Genomic DNA, 22,579 nt, shown 5'->3' on the forward strand with positions numbered 1-22,579 from the left:
TGAATCTGTGCATGGGCTCTTTAAGACCAGGTTTTTCTTTCTCTGAAATTTAATAGTTTTTCTGGGTGCATTCCCCGTTGGTTTTGAAAGCCAGCAAAGCCAGATATTATGGGATCTCCTCTCGGTTGTGCTAAATCTAAAGGCTGGGATGCCTCTTGTAGCATAGATCCCTAGCTGCTCCAGGAAAAGTTTCATACCTTTGACATTGCTCCTGGTCATGAAGTGCTGCAGCGAGGGATGTGGTTTTCTCCTCAGCAGAGATGTATTTCTGCCTCTTCCACCTCTGTAACCATTTGTTTAAAAGACTGGGGTTTTTTTCTATTGAATGATGTTAGCACCTTTATCAAAAATCATTTGATCACATTTGTGAGGGTTTATTTCTGGGCTCTTTATTCCATTCCATTGGTTTATATGTCTGTCCTTATGTCACCACCACACTGTTTTCATTATTGTAGCTTTTTAGTAAGTTTTGAAATAGGAATGTGAGTCCTCCAGTTTTGCTCTTCTTTTTCAAGATTGTTTTGGCTATTTTGGGTCTTTTGAGATTCCATATGAATTTTAGGATGGGTTTTCCTATTTCTGCAAGCACATCAAGTTTTTGATAGGGATTGCATTGAATCTGTAGAACACTCTGGGCAGTATTAACATTTTAACAACATTAAGTCTTCCAATCCATAATCATGGGATGTGTGTCCATTAAGGTGTGTGAGTTGAGGTAGCTTACTATGGATTTCTTATTACTTGATAGAAGTTCTTTTTTATGTTCTGGACACCAGTCTTTCAACAGTTATATGTGATGCAAAACTCCCCACTCTGTAGCTTATCTTTTTGCTCTCTTTATGACATATTTTGATGAACAAAAGTTATGAATGGAAATGAAATTGTATTTATCAGTCTGTTTCCATATGGTTAATGTGTTATTGTGTTTTTTGAAAGCCTTCCTGAACCTGAATTTCTGAAAATATTCTTCTATATTATCTTCTGAAAGTTCAGAGTTTTGCTTTTCAAATTTAAGTCATTAGTTGATCTAGAATTGATTTTAATTATGGTATGAGTGGAGTTCCAAAGTAATTTTTATATGGATACCCAGTTGTCCTGTTGTCATTTATTGAAAAGGCTGTCTATTACCCTACTTCTCTACATGTCATCTCTGTCCTATATTAAGTATTAATACATGAATGATTCTTTTCCTAGGATCTTCATTCTGTTCCATTGGCATATCTGTCTATCCCTGTATGAATGCCACACTACATCAATTACCATATGAGAAGTCAAAATATCTGACAGAGAATGTCCTTCCACCATTTGTACTTTTTAAAGAGTGTGTTAGCTATTTATTGATCCTTTGCATTTCTATACACATTTTAGAATTAAATTTTTAAGTTCCTCAAATACAGTGCAATTTTTTATGGATTTCATTGAAATCATAAATCAATTTTGAATGAACTGATGTCTTTAAATCATTATTTTGTGATCCACTAGTGTGCCATATCACTTCATTTAATTAGGTCTGCTTTAATCTCTCTCAATAAAATTTCTTAATTTCTTCTGTAGAAAATTTACACATCTTTTCTTAGATCTCCTAAAAAATCTACTTTCCTAAGTATTTTCTATTTTTCATACTATTGTAACTGGTATCTTTACCTTAATTTCATCTTCTGTTTCTGGTATATAGAAATGCAATTATTTTTTTGAATGTTGATTTTGTATGTAGCTATCTTGCCATATGTAACAGTTTTATTGAGTATAATTTGCATAACATAAAATGCAATCCAATTATTTTTTTAGTAAATGTATACAGTTATACACCATCATCATAATCCAGTTTTAGAACTAAATTTTCTCCAACATATGTTATTTTCTTCAGCACGTTATTTCCACCTTTTGGCTGTTGTAAGCAGTGCTTCTATGAACATATTTGTACAAGTTCTCATTGGAACATCAGTTTTCAGTTATTTTGGGTATACACCTATAAGTGGAATTGCTGCATCATATGGTAATTCTATGTTAAACTTTTTGAGGAACCACCAAATTGTTTCGCAAATGGCTGCCGTATTTTACATTCCCACCAACAAAGAACAAGCATTCCAATTTCTCAAAATCCTTACCAAGATGTGTTATTTTATTTTTTTTAAGTTAGGGCTATCCTAGTGAGTGTGAACTGGTATCTCATTGTGGTTTTGATTTCTGTTTCCCTGAAGGCTAATGTTGTTGATCATCTTCATGTACGTGTTGGCCATTTGTATGCATAAATGCTTTGCATAAAGCATTGCTTTACGGATAAAGCAATGCATAAATGCTGCTTTGCATAAATGACTGTTCAAATCCTTTACCTATTTTTAAATTGGATTTGTCATTTTGTTGTGGAGTTGCATGCGTTTTTTAGATATTCTGGATAGTCGACTTTTACCAGGTATATGATTTGTAAATATTTTCTCCCATCCCATGGATTTCCTTTTGACTCTGTAGATAGTGTTATTTGATGCATGATAGTTTTAAATTTTGATGAAGTCTAATTTAACTACTTTTTCTTTTGTTGTGATATCTAAGAAACCACTGCCAATCCCAAGGTCATTAAGATGTATCCTATGGGGTTTTTTAAAAATAGACTTTATTTTTTAGAAGAGTTTTAGTTTCACAGCAAAATTGAGCAGAAAAAACAGAGTTTCCGTATACTCCCTCCCCCAGCCCCACATGCACAGCTTCCCACACTATCAACATCCCACAAGAATGGTATATTTGTTACATTTGAAGAACATACATTGACACATCATAATCAACCAGAGTCCATAGTGTTTACGTTAGGGTTCATTCTTGGTGTCGTATATTCTATCAGAATTGACAATTGCATAATGGTATGTATCCACCATTATAGTACTATACAGAGCATTTTTGTCACCCAAAAAATATCCTCTGTGTTCTACGCATACATCCCACTCTCCTCCCTAACACTGGCAACCACTAATCTTTTTTACTGTCTCCATAGTTTTGCCTTTTCCAGGATGTCATATAGTTGGAATCACATAGTATGTAGCCTTTCCAGATTGGCTTCTTTCACTTAATAATATACATTTAAGGTTCCTCCATATCTTTTCATGGCTTGATAGCTCATTTCTTTTTAGTGCTGAAGAATACTCCATTGTCTGGATGTACCACAGTTTATTTATCCATTCACCTATTGAAGGACGTCTTGGTTCTTCCAAGTTTCGGTAATTATGAATAAAGCTGCTACAAACATCCATATGCAGGTTTTTGTGTGGACATAACTTTTCAAGTCCTTGGATAAATACCAAGAAGCATGATTGTTGGATCATATGACAAGTGTATGTTCAGCTTTGTAATAAACTGCAAAACTGTCTTCCAAAGTGGCTGTAGAATTTTGCATTCCCATCAGCAATGAATGAGAATCCTTTTTGTTCCACATCCTCACCAGCATTTGATGTTTCAGTGTTCTGGATTTAGGCCATTCTAGTAAGTGTGTAGTGGTAACTCGTTTTAATTTGTATTTCCCTGATGACATATGATATGGGGCATCTTCTCATATGCTCATTTGCCATCTGTATTTCTACTTTGGTGAGGTGTCTGTTCAGGTCTTGGGCCAATTTTTAAATCACGTTACTCATTTTCTTGTTGTTGCATTTTAAGAGTTCTCTGTATATTTTGCCTAACAGTTCCTTATCAGATATGTGTTTTGCAAATATTTTCTCCCAATCTGTGTCTTGTCTTCTCATTCTCTTGACAATGTATTTCACAGAGCACAAGTTTTTAATTTTACTGAAGTCCAGCTTATCAATTATTACTTTCATGGATCATGCCTTTGGTGTTGTATCTAGAAAGTCATTGCCATACCCCACGCCATCTAGATTTTTTCCTATGTTACTTTCCAGGAGTCTTGCAGTTTTGTGTTTTAGATTTAGGTCTAGAACCCATTTTGACTTAATTTTTGTGAAAGGTGTAAGGTCTGTGTCTGGAATCACTGTTTTTGCATGTGGATGTCCAGTTGTTCCAGTACCATTTGTTGAAAAGTCTGTTTTATCTCCATTAAATTGCCTTTGCTCCTTTATCAATGATCAGTTGACTATATTTATGGCAGTTTATTTCTGGGCTTTCTATTCTGCTCCATTGACCTATTTGTCTATTCTTCCATCAATACCACACTGACTTGATTACTGTAGCTTTTTAGTAAGTCTTCAAGCTGGATAGTGGCAGTCCTCTGACCTTGTCCTTCTCCTTCAATATTGTGTTGGATATTCTGGGTCTTTTCTCAATCCATATAATCTTTAGAATCAGTTTGTCAATATCCAAAAAAATAACTTGCTAGTTTTGAGTGGGATTTTGTTGAATATCTGGATCAAGTTGCGAAGAACTGACATATTGATAATATTGAGTCTTCCTATCCTTGAACATGTAATCTCGCTCCCTTGATTTAGTTCTTCTTTGATTTCTTGAAGGTTTGTAGTCTTCCTCATATAGATTTGTACATATTTTTTAATGTTTGTACCTAAGCTTTCATTTTTGGGGGTGCTAATGTAAATGGTATTGTGTTTTTCATTTCAAATTCTATTTGCTCATTGTTGGTATATAGGAATGTGATTTTTTTACATATTAACCTTATATCCTGCAACCTTGCTAAAAATGCTTCTTGGTTTCTTGTTGATTCTTTCAGATTTTCTACATAGATGATTATGTCATTTGAGAACAAAGACAGTTTAATTTCTTCCTTCCCAATCTGTATACATTTTATTTCCTTTTCTTGTCTTATTGCATTAGCTAGGTCTTCTAGCATGATTTTGAGAAGAAGTAGTGAGAGGGGACATTGTCGCTTTGTTTCTGATCCTAGTGGAAAAGCTTCCAGTTTTTCATCATTAAGTATGATATTAGGCATAGACTTTTTGTAGATATCCTTTATCCAGTTGAGGAAATTCCTCTCTATTCCTAGTTTGCTAAGAATTTTGTTTTTTCTTGTTGTTGTTGTTTTCTATCATGAATGGATATTGTGTTTTGTCAAATGCTTTTTCCAAACTATTGATATTATCTTGTCTTCTTTCAAATGTTGAAAGAGGGTCCCTGAAAAATCTCAAGACTTGTTCTTTCTCCTTATAAAAAGAGAAATGTTCCAAATAATTTGATATGTTGAATTGCATGTAAAGCATTGTCAAATAAGAGATGCTTATTCTTCTCTATGTTATGTGTGTATGCATAAATATTATTAATATAAATATCTCAGAAATTTTATGAAGTTCATAGAAATTTGCCAATGACCACACTGTCCATGACATGTTCTGATATAATGTTATCAGCCATAATTCCAGTTGTTATCTTAAAATTTTGCATGTTAGAGAAATAACCATATTTCCTTGTGAAATGCTCTCTCATCAGATCGTTAACCATGGCCATTTTAAGTCCTTTGTCGTCCACAGATCATTTTTATTTTGCTTTGATTCTTCTTTGAAAATGTTTGCAATCTGCTACAGGCCAGAATGCATCATAACAGCATTGCTTAACTAACTTTTAGACCATGCTACTGGACAAAGTAAGGATTTCCAGAACTTTAGTGAAGAAGTTGATACATTCATGAAACTGCTAACCAAAGATCAAGCAAAACAAGAACTGATTATATGGGACTAAATGAACCAATGAAGAATGATTATAATTTTACAGCTTTTGTTTCAAACTTTCTGAATCTTTAATGTTCTCATTTCCGGATATAAGAATCAACTTTCTCTTTTCTCTCAAACTATCTATAACCCATAACAATTTAATAGAATATATTTTTGCAAAAAAAAAAATTTATCTTTTTTTCCCTATATAATCCCTCCAAAATTCAGAAACTTATCATTTTTATTTTTGTGGCAATATAGTTATTTAGCATTAGTTCAATAAAAATCTGTTCTCCATTCAACATAACACAATTGAAAACATTGGTTATATCACCAAGGCTTTAAATGGAATGCGATATTTGAGAATGACGCGTAGAATCAGACATGGCCGGGCAGCTTTAAGGAAGAAAAGTTGACTTTATGGACCCAGTGCTTACAATGCCCTCCTGGAAAAACCAGCCTGATACCTGGCTTCCAGTGTTTCCAATCTCCTACGTGAATAAGGAAGGTTATTTCCTGGCATACCTAGAAACTTTGTGACACTTTGGGGACCTTGAGAAGAGAGGAATTGATCCAAATTTGTAGTTACCACAAGTGATGTCTAGTGGTGAGTTTTTGGCTTGGCTTCTTAGCCTTGAGAGGCTTTTAAAAGTCTAATCTGAGATTCTTTATAAAAAGTCCCAGCAAAGCAAACTCAAAAAGGCCTATGTGGTCAATTATCATTCCTGCTGCACTTATGTAAATAATCAGGTCAAATCTAACGAGATTAACTTATTTTGTAAACAAGAATAATCTTACTTTGGTTATCTTTGATCAAAAAGGAGGGTGACTGTAGAGACAAATTTTATGTTTAAACAGAAAATTATAGCACACTCTTGTGAATTTTCAATTCTTCTAGCTTCCTCCAATATCTGGCTAAAAGTGAAAAAGTGTGACATCTCCAAATGGTGATAACAAGGTGAGGAAATGGGATAACTCGTACATTAATGGTGGGAATGTAAAACTGTACAATCACTCTTGAAAATATTTTGGCAGTTTTCAAAAAAGAAAACTATAAAGGCAGCTAATATACAATTCAGGAATTTCATGTCTGGTCATTTATCCCAGAAGAATGAAGATCACACAAAAACATGTGCACAAATGTGTATAGCAGCTTTATTTGTAATACCTCCAAATTGGAAACGACCCAGGTGTCCTTCAGTGGGTGAGTGGTTAAACACACTGTGGTACATGCATACCATGAAATGCTATTCAGATATAAGAAAGATTGAACTCATAATACATACAATAACCTGGATGAATCTCCAAAAGACTAAGCTAAGTGGAAAAAGCCAATTCTGAAAATTTCTATATGGTATGATTCCATTCTTATGTTACAAAATTATAGAAGTGGAGAACAGATTAGTGGTAGCTAGGGGTTAAGGGGTGGCTGGGGGTGGGGAGGAACTGGGTTTGGCTGTAAAAGGGCAATGTGAGAGATCCTGTGGTGGTGGAAATATTCTCTATATTGACTGTATCAATGTCCACACTGTGGTTATATTATACTAAGTGCTGCAGGATGTTTTTATTTGAGCAAACAGCATAAGGAGTACAAGGGATCTCTGTATTACTATTTTTATTAATAATTTCCAAGGAGACCCTTGGTCTCTTTTTGCCCTCACGGTGGCCCATGAGTTAGGTCATACTTTGGGTATGCGACATGATGAAGAATTCTGTTTGTGTGGACAAGGTGGTTGCATCATGAATGCTGTCAGAGTGCCAGCAGAGAGATTCACCAATTGTAGTTATGCAGATTTTACAAAGACCGCTTTAAACCAAGGATCATGTCCCCACAGTCCTCCAAGTCCAGGGGAAGTCTTTATGCTGAAGCGCTGTGGGAATGGTGTGGTTGAAGGAGAAGAAGAATGTGACTGTGGATCTATAAAGCAATGTGAACAAGATCCCTGTTGTCTGTTGAACTGCACTCTGAGGCCTGGGGCTGCTTGTGCTTTTGGGCTTTGTTGCAAAGACTGCAAGTTCATACCACCAGGAGAACTCTGTAGACATCAGGTCAATGAATGCGACCTTCCAGAATGGCGCAATGGGACATCCCATCAGTGCCCAGAAGACGGATATGTGCAGGACGGGATTCCCTGTAGTGACAGTGCCTACTGCTATCAAGAGATGTAATACCCATGATGAGCAGTGCAGGGAGATTTTTGGTGAAGGCACAAAGAGTGATCTCAGAATTGCTATAAAGAAATCAACTCCCAGGGAAGCCATTTTGGCCACTGTGGTATAAATGGCACAACATACCTAAAATGTAATACTTTGGATATCTTTTGTGGGAGGGTTCAGTGTGAGAATGTGGGAGACATTCCCTGTCTGAGAGATCACTCTACTTTGCAGCACACTCATATCAATGGTGTCACCTGCTGGGGTATTGGCTATCATTTAGGGATGGACACACCTGCTGTTGGTGAAGTGAAAGATGGCACATGTGTGGGCCAGGAAAGATCTGCATACACAAGAAGTGTGTCAGTCTGTCTCTCCTGCCACAAGTCTGCCTGCCTGAGACCTGCAACATGAAGGGGATCTGCAATAATAAACATCACTGCCACTGCACCTATGGGTGGTCCCCACCCTACTGCCTGCACAGAGGCTATGGAGGTAGTATTGACAGTGGCCCAGCATCTGCCAGAAGAGGAGTTTTCTCGCCACTCGTTGTGATTCTTAGTTTATCTGTTTTGCTTTTACTGTTGACTGCTTTATTTATGTACCGTCTAAAACATTTTGGTCCCAAGGAGACTACGGCTCATTCTGCAGGTTAAGAAAATGCCTCTCATTTAACATCCTGTGCATTATTAACTTTTAGTCTGTTGGCAGTAGAAATGTTACTACATGTCTAAAACTGAGCACATTTCGGACAGTTTACAGAAAAACACAGAGACCTTCCCTTCTATCAGTATCAGAAACATTGCCATCAAGCAAAGGTAATTCCTAACATCCACCTATCTACTGTTCATTGTTGTAAGCAGCAAATAAAGCTCCATTTTCCCCCTGCTAGTTCTCTTTGTGTTTCTTGAGCACGAATATGACTCATGGGAAAGGCAGGAGACAGACATGTGAGGACCCAGGGATGAGTCTTGTCTCTCTGTTTACTCCCAAAGTAACTTCTCAAAGGTGCAGAGCATGTATTTCTTGTTGTCCGCATAGTTGATTTCATTTATCAGCAGTTGGGTACTTATGTGATTTGGATTGGGATTGGGATTTGGAATCATGGAAATGTTTTCCTAATGACATGCATAGAAGCAGCAGAAACTGCAGGTTCATGCCATCAGGGGAACTCTGTAGACATCAGTTCAATGAATGCGACTTCCAGAGTGGTACGATGGGACATCCCATCGGTGCCCAGAACATGGATATGTGCAGAATGGGATTTCCTGTAGTGACAGTGCTTACTATCAAAAGAGATGTAATAAAGTTGGGAAAATTACTTAAATTTTCTAACATTCTGCTCCAAAATCTGAAAAGGAGGATGATAACATTGCTTGTCCCGCCCAACCTCTTGGGTTTATTTGGTAACCAAAAGAGAGAAAAAAATGAATTCTTGTTAAAATGTAAACAAATTGTTGTTTGTTTAATAAAAACTCCTGACCCTGTTCCCTCTGTTCTTCCTAGTCAAGCATGTCTGCTCTAACTCTTTGCCGTCATTTGGCAGTTTGGGTACCCTCTTGGAGTATTTGCTTTGAATGCCAGAATATAATCTCCATGAGGGCAGTGTTCTTTTTATCTGTTTTGCTCACTGTTGTATCCCAATACCTAGAATGGTGCCTAGTGCACAATAAACATTTGAATGGAGTAACTAATTTGAATAGATTACTAATTGCATGAAATTAATTAGGAAAAGTAAAAATAATACTTTGGTCCTCTTTTTAAAACTGCTACAGCTCTTGCTCAAAATTGAACTTTGAGTATTTAAAATATGTGTATTATAATGCTATCTTTGGTACTTGCCCTTCACCAGTCTCTTTTTCTCAATTTGTCTTCTGAGTCTATCCTCAGTGTTTTTGGAAATCCTGTCTTGAAAACACATATCTAATCAGATACTCTCCATATATGGTCCCAGTAACTTCTGAATGGCACTCTTTGTACATTGTGTCAAGTGACCTTTTTGATATCATTTTCCATTATGCTTTACACACTTTGCATCCTCTGGCTATTTTCTGTTTTGAGTATACTTCTCTGCTCTTCCAAGGACACTGGTAAGAAAATGATTGGGAGAAAATATTCAGTGTACATATATGTAAAAAAAACTTCCAAAAAAAGATGTGAAAATGGTTAATAAACACATAAAAAAATGCTCAACATCATTAGTCATCAGGGAAACACAAGTTAAAGCACAATTACGTCCCACTACAGACCCACTAAAATGGTAAAGATTAAAAGTCTGATGGTTCCAGGAGTCAGGGGTGGGGCAGAGCAACTGGAGTTTTCATCCCTTGTTAGTGGGAGTGTAAACTGTTATAACCACTCTGGAACACACTTTTGGCAGTTTCTTATAAAATTAAATATACACTACTCTATACTCAATAATTCTATTCTTAGATGTTCAGCAGAAATCAAACACATTTTCTCCAAAAGACTGGTATGTGAATGTCCACTGCTGCTTCATTCATAAACAGCTGCAATACTGGAAACAACCCAAAAGTTCATTAACAGGTGATTGAAAAAACAAGTTTTGTTAGAATCTCATAATGGAATACTGCTCAGCAGTAAAATAAGAACAAACCACTGATAAAGCAATAACTGGATGAATCTCAGGAAAAAAATGCTGAGTGAACAAAGCAAGACTCAAAAGAATAATACTATTTGATTGAATTTATAGGAAATTCTAGAATAGGTAATATTCTATAGTGATAAAAATCATATGAGTGGCTGCATAAGGTAGAGGTTGGGGGGACTGATTGCTAAGTGGCACAAGGAAATTTAGGGGGTAACGGTATTGTTCTATATCTTGATCCATGTGTATATATGTGTCAAAACTCATTCTTCTGTTACACTTAGAATGAGTACATTCAAGATATTGTAAGTAAATTATACATGAATAAAGATTAAAAATCATGAGTTCATATTAATATTTTCTTTCAAAAATGGAAGACTAAAATTTTTGACTTCTTTGATTTACTTGTAACTTTTTTCTCTTATATTAACTTTGCTACTTTTTGCTTTACCCTATACTATATATCAAATACTTTCAAAATAACAATACCAATATTATTACAACAAGACAGCATTTGAAAGTCACTTGAAACAATTCTATTGCCTGTGTTTTTATGTCATCAACATGACAGGCATATAGGTTCCTTTATTTCAGTTTGTTTTCAATTTTGAGTCATTGGTATTTGGGGGGGGTCAATTTTTGTTTATATTGTATAGTCATTAACATGATCCTAAATTGAAACCAGATAACCGATGCTGTTCAAATAAGTCTTATTTCTATCCCAGACTCTTCCTCCACCTTATTTTCTCCATTCCTCTCAAGTAAACATGTCATTAGTTTTTGGTTTATTTATCCAATCTTTCTTTTTTGCAAATATAAGCAAATAAGTGTGCATATTTGAATCAGTCCTCTTCCTTATGTCGATGCAAAATAACCAATAACCATTTTATAGATAAGAGAAATAAGGTGAGTTTTACTTGGGCCTGAGTGAGGATTATAACCCGGGAAGGCCTTAGAAAGCGTTGCGGAGAAGCACGGTTTTCGGCACAGTCATATCTTTTTAGAACAAAGAAGAGACATTAAATACACCCAGGATACATTTTCATCAAAGTTTCAAAGAAGTATTCAGTTGCAAATTAGCAGGTCAACATGACCCTGATGTCAGGAAAGGGACTAACCCAGGCGTTACCAGTAGGGCATAGGAGGGGAAGCATGCATTCTTAAGAGAGTGCGTTCTCTATTTTAATGGTTAAAACAGATGTACAATGTATGTTTGATAGGCCATAAGTCAGGCTTTTTAGTTCAAGTCGAATTGATTTTGAACCCGAACAGTTACCCTACATACCTCAATATGTGAAAATATCTTTTTTTTTTTTTTTGTCACTTACAGAAAGAGTAGCAGCATATTATATATACTGTGATGAATCTGGCTTTTTGTCCCATAAGAACAGGTCCTGGAGATCATGTCATATTACTGTAAGGAAATCTTGTTTATCCGTTTTTAATGTTGCAAGTATCCAATGTGTGGAAGTACCATATTTTATTCAATTGGTCCTCTACGGGTAGGCATTGGTGTGGCTCCCAATCTTTTCCTATTAATATGCCTTAAATAACCTTATACCAGAGTAATTTCCAAGTTTTGAAACATAGCTCTGGGACAAAGTTCCAGAAGAAGGATTGCTGGGCCCAAAGTTAAGTGCACATGTATTTTTGCTGGATATCAACAAATTCCACTCCATAGAGGCTCTACCAGTTGCCATTACCACCTGCACTGTATGTGAATCTATGTTCCCCATAATCACACCAATGGAGTGCGGTACCTTTGGCAAATTAAAGAGGGCTGCAAATTCCTTGACATTCCTCCCCTTGAGATATGGGTTTATTTTACATCCCTGTGATGGCTAATTTTACGTATCCAGATGCCCAGATAGCTGGTAAAATATTTCTGAGTATGTCTGTGAGGATGTTTCTGGAAGACATTAGCATTTGAATCAGTTGACTGAGTAAAGAAGGTCACTCTCACCAATGCAGGGGGTATCATCAGATCACCGAGGGCCTAAATAGAACAAAAAGGCAGAGGAAGGGCAAATTCCCTCTCTCTGCTTGAGCTGAGACATCCATTTTCTCATGCCCTTGGACATCAGTGCTCCTCGTTCTCAGGCCTTCGGTTTTGGACTGGGTTTTACACCATCCGCTCCCCTGATTCTTAGGCCTTCAGACTCAGAATGAACTACACCACCAGCTTTCCTTGTTCTTCAGCTTGTAGATGGAAGATCGTGGGACTTCTCGGTCTCCGTAACCATGTGAGCACATATCTCATTGGTTCCACTTCTCTGAAGAACCCTGACTAATATAGACTTTGATACTAGGAGTGGTTCTAGAGAACAGAATTTTTTCTCTTTTTTTTTTTTTTTTGCTGAGGACTATTCACCCTGAGCTAACATCTATGCCAATCCTCCTCCATTTGGTATGTGGGATACCACCACAGCACGGGTGATGAGTGGCGCAGGTCGCGCCTGGGATCTGAAGCCGCAAACCTGCACCGCCGCAGTGGAGCATGCCAAACTTTTAACCACTCGACCACGGGGCCAGCCCCAAGAGTAACAGAATTTTAAGCATGAGTTTTCTGAATTGGTTCTGGGATTTCTGAAATTGGCTCTCTAACCTGATTAAATTTAAAGACTCTGGGGGAAGTCAAGATGGCGGCGTAAGCAGAGTCTGAACTGGTTCTGGGATTTCTGAAATTGGCTCTCTAACCTGATTAAATTTAAAGACTCTGGGGGAAGTCAAGATGGCGGCGTAAGCAGAACTCACCTCCTCCCGTGGACACAGCCCATTTACAACTACTCGTGGAAAAATTACCCCTGAGAGAGAACAGAAAACTGGATAAGAGGAACTCCTGCAACAAAGGACAACCCTAATTGAGGTGGAAGAGGCAGAAACTCCCATCGGGAGAGAAAAAACACCGCCTTCACAAGCCGCCAGCTGCATGGCTGCCGGGGAGCAGCCCACAGGTATGCAGCGCTCCCTGGAGGCGTGGGGGTCCTGAGCCGGGGAGCGCCCCCACTGTGGGCATTTTGTGGTCCCAGCAAAACCGAGACGAGTGGCATAATATCTGACTTTGCCTGCTACTAAAACATTGAGGAGTACCCCCAGAAAAGCTGGTTCACAAAGAAATTAAAACCGGCCCTTAAAGGGCCCACACACAAACTCACCCGTTTCAGAAAGCAACTGAAAATCACCAAAAAGAAAGGTGCATAGTGCTTTGGTGAAAAGAGACTCACTTGATAGGCCCTAAGTGCATCTCGGTGAGACGTGAGACCTCTCCACGGACTGGGACATTGGCGGTGGCCATTGGTGTGGCCCGGTGTGGGCGTGCTGACACAGAGCCATTAGAGTTCTCCCTGGGGCCTCTAGCCCAGGTCTGCCCCACCCACTAGAGCACCGATTTAACCCAGTTCAGCCAGGGCAGGCAGCCCACCCTAGAGACTTGCCCCACCCAACAACAAGCCCTCAGGCAACGTGTGGGCCTGCAAACACTGGTGACTGGATTCTCTGCAGCCTGGCAACTGAGCCCACTTCAGTGGGGCAGGGCGTGCACAAGGAGCGGGTGGAGAGTGGGGCGGTGATGGAGTGTGTGGGGCACCCGCGATGGGGAGGCTGGGTCCACTTCAGGAGGTCAGGGCGCACACACGGGGCAGGACTGTGTTGACTGTGTGTGGGCCCGTGGGCGGCAGGGCTTGTCAGATGCAGAAGACTTGTGCTTCTCAAAGACCTACATAGGGGCTTTGCCCCACCTTCCAAAGCCTGAAACAATTGGGTGCTCCCATGCCTGAGGCCAACCCCACCCAGCTGCAATCATCAGAGAGCTGACAAGAGACCTAAAGGCTGGAGACTTATAGCAATTGTAAGCGCCTGAGCCTAACAACTTGCCACGCTGGGGGCCTACTCACTTTAAGGAAATACTGCATGTGTCTGTTGGCCATCTGTATATCTTCTTTGGAGAAATGTCTGTTCAGGTCTTTTGCCCATTTTATAATTGGGTTGGTAGTTTTTTGGTTGTTGAGATGCATGAGTTCTTTATATATTTTGGAGATTAACCCCTTATCAGATGTATGGTTTGCAAATATCTTCTCCCAATTGTTAGGTTGTCTTTTCGTTTTGTTGATGGTTTCCTTTCTTGTGCAGAAGATTTTTAGTTTGATGTAGTCCCATTTGTTTATTTTTTCTATTGTTTCTCTTGCCCGGTCAGACATGGTGCTTGAAAATATGTTGCTAAGACCGATGTCAAAGTCATTAACTATCAGGGAAATGCAAATTAAAACTACAATGAGATATCACCTCATGCCCGAGAGAATGGCTATAATTAACAAGACAGGAAACAACACGTGTTGGAGAGGATGTGGAGAGAAGGGAACTCTCATATACTGCTGGTGGGAGTGCAAACTGGTGCAGCCACTATGGAAAACAGTATGGAGATTCCTCAAAAAATCAAGGATAGAACTACCATATGACCCAGCTATTCCACTGCTGGGTATTTATCCAAAGAACTTGAAAACACCAATGCATAAAGATACATGCACCCCTGTGTTCATTGCAGTGTTATTCACAATAGCCAAGACTTGGAAGCAACCTAAGTGCCCATCAAGGGACGAATGGATAAAGAAGATGTGCCATAGATACACAATGGAATACTACTCAGCCATAAGAAACAATGAAATCCAGCCATTTGTGACAACATGGATGGACATTGAGGGCATTATGCAAAGTGAAATAAGTCAGAGGGAGAAGGTCAAATACCGTATGATTTCCTTCATTAAGTAGTAGATAATAACAACAAACAAACACATAACCAGAAATTGGATTGGTGGTTACCAGAGGGGAAGGGGGGAGGGAGGAGGGCAAAGGGGATAACTTGGCACATGTGTGTGGTGATGGGTTTAATTAGTATTTGGGTGGTGAACATGATGTAATCTATGCAGAAATAGAAGTATAATGATGTACACCTGAAATTTACACAATGTTATAAACCAATGTTACTGCAATAAACAAAAAATTTAAAAAAAAAAGAAAAAGAAATACTGCAACACAAATGTGATATTAGAACTTGCAGCCAACTGTGCTGGGGCTCTTCACACCTGATAAAGAGACTGAAGGGCCCACAACAACTACAAGCAGCTGAGCATTACAATAGCTGACCAGGAGTATAACTCGGCCTACCTGGGCGCATACAGGTAGAGCAAACCGGCCACAACAGAAGGACACATGTAGCCCACATAGGGGTCACCCCTGGAACATTGAGAACTGAGGGAAGCACACTGTAGGACTCCTAAGGCATCACTTGTATAAGGTCACCTATCCAAGATCAGGAGACGTAGCTGACCTACCTAATACGCAGACACAACCACAGGGAAAGAGGAAAAATGAGGAGGCAAAGCAATGCATTCCAAGTAAGGGAACAGGACGAAACTCCAGAAAAGGAACTAAGTGAAACAGAAATGAGCAACCTACCCAACAGAGAGTTCAAACTAAGAGTGTTAAGGATGCTCACTGATCTGGGGAGAAAAATAGATGAACTCAGTGAGAAGGTGAACAAAGAAACGGAAGATATAAAGAAGAAAAAATCAGAAATGAAGAATACGATACTGGAAATGAAAAATTCACTAGAGAGACTCAAAACCAGAGTAGAGGATACAGAAGAACGGATCTGCGAGGTGAATGAAAGACTAGAAGAAATTACCCAAGCTGAACAGGTAAAGGAGAAAAGAATTAAAAAGAGTGAGGACAGTGTAAGGGACCTCTGGGACAAGATCAAGCACACTACCATCCGTGTTGTAGGTGTCTCGGAAGGAGAAGAGGGAGACAAAGGGGCAGAGAATCTATTTCAAGAAATAATAGATGAAAACTTCCCTAACCTAAGGAAGGAAACAGACATCCAGGTACAGGAAGCACAGAGAGCCCCAAACAAGATAAACCCAAAGAGGCCCACACCAAGACACATCATAATCAAAATGTCCAGAACTAAAGATAAAGAGAGAATCCTAAAAGCTGCAAGAGAAAGACAAGATACATACAAAGGAAGCCCCATAAGGCTATCAGCTGACATCTCAGCAGAAACCTTACAGGCTAGAAGAGAGTGGCATGATATATTTAAAGTGCTAAAAGGAAAAAACTTACAGCCAAGAATACTCTACCCAGCAAGGTTATCATTCAAAATGGAAAGAGAGCAAAATTTCCCAGACAAGCAAAAATTAAAGGAGTTTGTCACCAAGAAACCAGTGCTACAAAAAATGGTAAAGGGACTGATTTAAGGGGAAAAGAGAAGACCACAAATAGGAAAAATTATCTATTTCCATGATAAGAGGATAATGGATACAAATGCACAAAAAAGAGGTTAGATATGTATGAAAAACATAAAATGAGGCAAGAGGGGAGTTAAAGAGTAGAGCTTTCAGACAGAGGTCAAACTATACATCAATTCTGTATAGAAGTAGAAAGGAATAGAGAAGGACTACTAAAACACTGAGAAAAAATAAAAAGTTAAAAAATGGCAGTAAGTACATATTTATCAATAGCTACTTTAAACGTCAATGGACTAAATACTCCAATTAAAAGGCATAGGGTGGCTGACTGGATAAAAAAACAAGACTCATATATATGCTGCATAGAAGAGACACACTTCAGACCTAAAGACACTCACAAACTGAAAGTGAAGGGATGGAAAAAGATACTCCACACAAATGGCAATGAAAAGAAAGCTGGGGTAGCAATACTCATATCAGACAAAATAGACTTTAAAACAAAAACTGTAAAAAGAGACAAAGAAGGGCATTACATAATGATCAAGGGAAAAATCCAACAAGAGGATATAACACTTGTAAATATCGACACACCCAATGTAGGTGCACCTAATATATAAAGCAATTATTAACAGACATAAAAAGAGAAATAGACAGTAACACAATAATAGTAGGGGACTTGAACACTCCACTTACACCAATGGATAGATCATCCAAACAGAAGATCAATAAGGAAACATTGGCCTTAAATGACACACTAGAACAGATGGACCTAGTAGATATATACAGAGCATTCCATCCAAAAACCGAAGAATACATGTTCTTTTCAAATGCACATGGAACATTCTCCAGGATTGATCACATATTAGGCCAAAAAACAACTCTCCATAAATTAAGAAGACTGAAATAATACCAACAATCTTTTCTGACCACAACGGTATGAAACTGGAAATCAACTATAGGAAGAAAATCAGAAAAGCCACAAATACGTGGAGATTAAACAAAATGCTACTGAACAACGACAGGGTCAACGAAGAAATCAAAAAATACCTGGAGACAAATGAAAATGAAAATACGAGATGCCAGAATTTATGGGATAGAGCTAAAGTGGTTCTGAAGGGAAGTTTTGGCAATACAGGCCTATCTCAACAAACAAGAAAAATCTCAAATAAACAATCTAACAATGCACCTAAAGGAACTGGAAAAAGAAGAAAAAACAAAGCCCAAAATCAATAAAAGAAGGGAAATAAAAACCAGAGCAGAAATAAATGAAATAAAGACTAAAAAAATAATAGAAAAAATTAATAAAACCAAGAGCTGGTTCCTTGAAAAGATAAACAAAATTGATAAACCTTTAGCTAGACTCACCAAGAAAAAAAGAGAGAAGGCACAAATAAGTAAAATCAGAAATGAAAGAGGAGAAGTTACAACAGACACTTCAGAAATACAAAAGATTATGAGAGAATACTATGAAAAGCTACATGCCAACCAATTCGACAATCTGGAAGGAATGGATAAATTCTTAGAATCATACAACCTTCCAAAACTGGATCAAGAAGTAGAGAATTTGAATAGACCACACACCAGTAAGGAGATTGAAACAGTAATCAAAAACCTCCCCCAAAATAAAAGTCCAGGACCAGACAGCTTCCCCGCTGAATTCTACCAAACATTCAAAGAAGACTTAATACCTATCCTTCTCAAACTCTTCCAAAAAATTGAGGAGTGGGGGAAGCTCCCTAACTCATTCTACGAAGCCAACATTACCTGGATACCAAAACCAGACAAGGACAACACAAACAAAGAAAATTACAGGCCAATATCACTGGTGAACATCGATGCAAAAATCCTCAACCAAATACTAGCAAATCGCATACAACAATACGTTAAAAAGATTATACACCACGATCAAGTGGTATTTATTCCAGGTATGCAGGGGTGGTTCAACATTCACAAATCAATCAACGTAATACACCACATTAATAAAATGAAGAATAAAAATCACATGATCATCTCAATAGATACAGAGAAAGCATTTGACAAGATATGGCATCCATTTATGATAAAAACTCTGAATAAAATGGTTATAGAGGGGAAGTACCTCAACATAATAAAGGCCATATATGACAAACCCACAGCTAATATCATCCTCAATGGTGAAAAACTGAAACCTATCCCTCTAAGAACAGGATCCAGACAAGGATGCCCACTGTCACCACTCCTATTTAACACAGGACTGGAAGTCCTAGCCAGAGCAGTCAGGCAAGAAAAAGAAATAAAAGGGATCCAAATTGGAAAGGAAGAAGTGAAACTCTCACTATTTGCGGATGACATGATTTTATATCTAGAAAACCCTAAAGAATCATCCAAAGAAACTTTTAGAAGTAATAAACGAATATGGTAAAGTTGCAGGATACAAAATCAACATACAAAAATCAGTTGCATTTCTATACACCAACAACGAAGTAGCGGAAAGAGAAATTAAGAATACAATCCCATTTACAATTGCAACAAAAAGAATAAAATACCTAGGAATAAACATAACCAAAGAGGTGAAAGAGCTGTACATGGAAAACTATAAAACATTGCCGAAAGAAATTGAAGAAGACACAAAGAAATGGAAAGATATTCCATGCTCTTGGATTGGAAGAATTAACATAGTTAAGATGTCCATACTTCCTAAAGCAATCTGTAGATTGAATGCAATCCCTATCAAAGTTCCAACAACATTTTTCACAGAAATAGAACAAAGAATCCTAAAATTTATATGGAATAACAAAAGACCCCGAATAGCTAAAGGAATCCTGAGAAAAAAGAACAAAGCTGGAGGTATCACACTCCCTGATTTCAAAGTATACTACAAAGCTATAGGAACCAAAACAGCATCGTACTGGCACAAAACAGACACACAGATCAATGGAATAGAATCAAAAGCCCAGAAATAAACCCACACATCTATGGACAGCTAATCTTTGACAAAGGAGCCAAGAACATACAATGGAGAAAAGAAAGTCTCTTCAACAAATGGTGTTGCAAAAACTGGATAGCCATATGCAAAAAAAAGAAAGTAGACCTTTACCTTGCACCATACACAAAATTAACTCCAAATGGATTAAAGACTTGAATTAAGACCTGAAACTATGAAACTTCTAGAAGAAAACATAGGCAGTACGCTCTTCGACATCGGTCTTAGCAACATATTTTCAAGCACCATGTCTGACCGGGCAAGAGAAACAACAGAAAAAATAAACAAATGGGACTACATCAAACTAAAAAGCTTCTGCACAGCAAAGCAAATCATCAAGACGAAGAAAAGACAACGTAACAACTGGGAGAAGATATTTGCAAACCATACATCTGATAAGGGCTTAATCTCCAAAATATATAAAGAACTCATGCATCTAAACAACAAACAAAACCAACAACCCATTTAAAAAATGGGCAAAAGACCTGAACAGACATTTCTCCAAAGAAGATAAACGGATAGCCAACAGACACATGAAAAGATGTTCAAAATCATTAACTATCAGGGAAATGCAAATCAAAACTACAATGAGATGTCACCTCACGCCCGTGAGAATGGCTATAATTAACAAGACAGGAAAGAACACGTGTTAGAGAGGATGTGGAGAGAAGGGAACTCTCATACACTGCTGGTGGGAGTGCAAACTTGGTGCAGCCACTATGGAAAACAGTATGGAGATTCCTCAAAAAATCAAGGATAGAACTACCATATGATCCAGCTATTCCACTGCTGGGTATTTATCCAAAGAACTTGAAAACACCAATGCGTAACGATACATGCACCCCTGTGTTCATTGCAGCGTTATTCACAATAGCCAAGACTTGGAAGCAACCTAAGTGCCCATCAAGGGAGGAATGGATAAAGAAGAAGTGGTATATACACACAATGGAATACTACTCAGCCATAAGAAACGATGAAATCCAGCCATTTGTGACAACATGGATGGACATTGAGGGTATTATGCAAAGTGAAATAATTCAGAGGGAGAAGGTCAAATACCGTATGATTTCCTTCATTAAGTAGTAGATAATAACAACAATAAACAAACACATAGAGACAGAGATTGGATTGGTAGTTACCAGAGGGGACGGGGGGAGGGAGGATGGCAAAAGGGATAATTCGGCACATGTGTGTGGTGATGGATTGTAATTAGTATTTGGGTGGTGAACATGATGTAATCTATGCAGAAATAGAAGTATAACGATGTACAGCTGAAATTTATACGTTATAAACCAATGTTACTGCAATAAACAAAAATTAAAAAAAAACAATTTAAAGACTCTAATGACTCTATTTCCAGTGGTAAAAAGAGCACCAACAGTCCATGGTGAACTGTCTATAGAGATATGCAAAATATCTGCATTGGATACGTCTAATCAACCACTATATGAAGCAGGAGATAAGTGACTCTGTATATGATACTTCTGAACATTTTAAGAAAACTAAGGGATATAATGATGTTGGTTGGCTGCCTCTAAGGTTGCTAGACAAAGTGGTGAAAGAAAAGGATGAACTCAGGGACTTGAATTCCCAGCTCAAACACCCTATAAATGACTTAAGAGCTCCTACGTATGCTCTGAAGGAGAGCCTTATCTCCTGTAGCCACAGGGCTGAAACTGGTGAAAATCAAATGCAGAACCTCATCCTGCCATTGGCTGAACTACAACGCAAGTTGAACTCCCAGCCTCACGGGGTATCTACTGTTAAAGTGAAGGCATTGATTGGGAAAGAATGAAATCCTGTACGTTGGGATGGGGAAGTACAGAAAGACCCTGATGAAGCTTGGGACATTGAGCCCCTATATTCTGATGAGTCTTCTTTGCCAGGGGAAGAGCGCTCCCTACTCCCAGTGGAATTGGCCTCCCCACCCCTACTGGTAGCAGCCTCTTCATCTCCACCTGAGGAGATTAACCCTGCATTTCCTGAGGAAACAGTAATGGCTTCCCCTGAGAGAGCTGCCATGCCAGACAATGCTGATTCTCCTGAGGACCTACCCCACCACCCCTCTTTACTTCTAGACCTACAACTAGAGTCAAGTCCCAGTGGATCCCTAGGTGAGGTACAAAGTATGAGCCAGGAGGAGGTGCACTCCACTCCAAAAGAACTATTTGAGTTTTCTAATTTATACAAGCAGACATCTGGGGAACATGTGTGGGAATGGATACTGAGAGTGTGGGATAATGGTGAAAAGAACATAAAGTTGAGTCAGGCTGAATTTATTGATATGGGCTCACTAAGCAGAGATTTTGCATTTAATGTTGCAGCTTGGGGAGTTGAAAGGGCTCTAACAGTTTGTCCCATAACTATATAAGGTTACCAATTCCCATAGCCTCCTCACTAAAAAAACCAGAATCTCCAGTTTTGTTGGTTGGTTGGCTGAACCATGGACCAAAGGAATGCCCACTGTGAGCAAACTGGAAGTGCCTGACCTCCTTTGGTTTAATGTAGAGGAAGGGATTCAGGGGCTTGGGAAGACTGCACAGCTAGAGTGGATTTGTCATTTAAGACCTACTCACCACACTGGGAGAGTCCATATCTTTCACTAATATTTTGAGAAATAAATTTGTGAGGGGAGCCCAGCATCCTTGAAGAGCTCCGTGATGGCTCTTCTCTGTAGGCCAGACGTTAGAGTGGGAACCATAGCCACTTAATTGGAAAACCTAAATGCAATGGGAATATATGGCTCCCAGGGTGGCAGGGGACGAGTGGCAGCACTCAACCACCAAAGACAAGGTAGGAGTGGTTACCGTAATAGATAGGAGAGCCAAAGCAGCATTCAGAATAGTCCGAATTATGCAGACCTATGGGGTTGGCTAGTTAATCATGATGTTCAAGGAAGTGAAAGAGAAATTCTTACTTGATCTATATAAACAGAAATGTTCTAAGTCAAAGGAATAAAGTCTAATTCAAATCATAAAACAGAGTCACAGCTCCTCAATCAATTTCCAGAATT

General features: G+C 38.4%; 1 pseudogene; it reads left to right on the forward strand.

Annotated features, from left to right (window-relative positions):
- LOC131420890 (disintegrin and metalloproteinase domain-containing protein 21-like) overlaps positions 1–8,713 on the forward strand; it is a 120,103-nt pseudogene extending 111,390 nt beyond the window's left edge.
- The last annotated feature ends 13,866 nt before the right edge of the window (positions 8,714–22,579 follow it).

Source organism: Diceros bicornis, chromosome 24 (assembly GCF_020826845.1).
Source record: "Diceros bicornis minor isolate mBicDic1 chromosome 24, mDicBic1.mat.cur, whole genome shotgun sequence".
NCBI classification, from domain to species: Eukaryota; Metazoa; Chordata; class Mammalia; order Perissodactyla; family Rhinocerotidae; genus Diceros; species Diceros bicornis.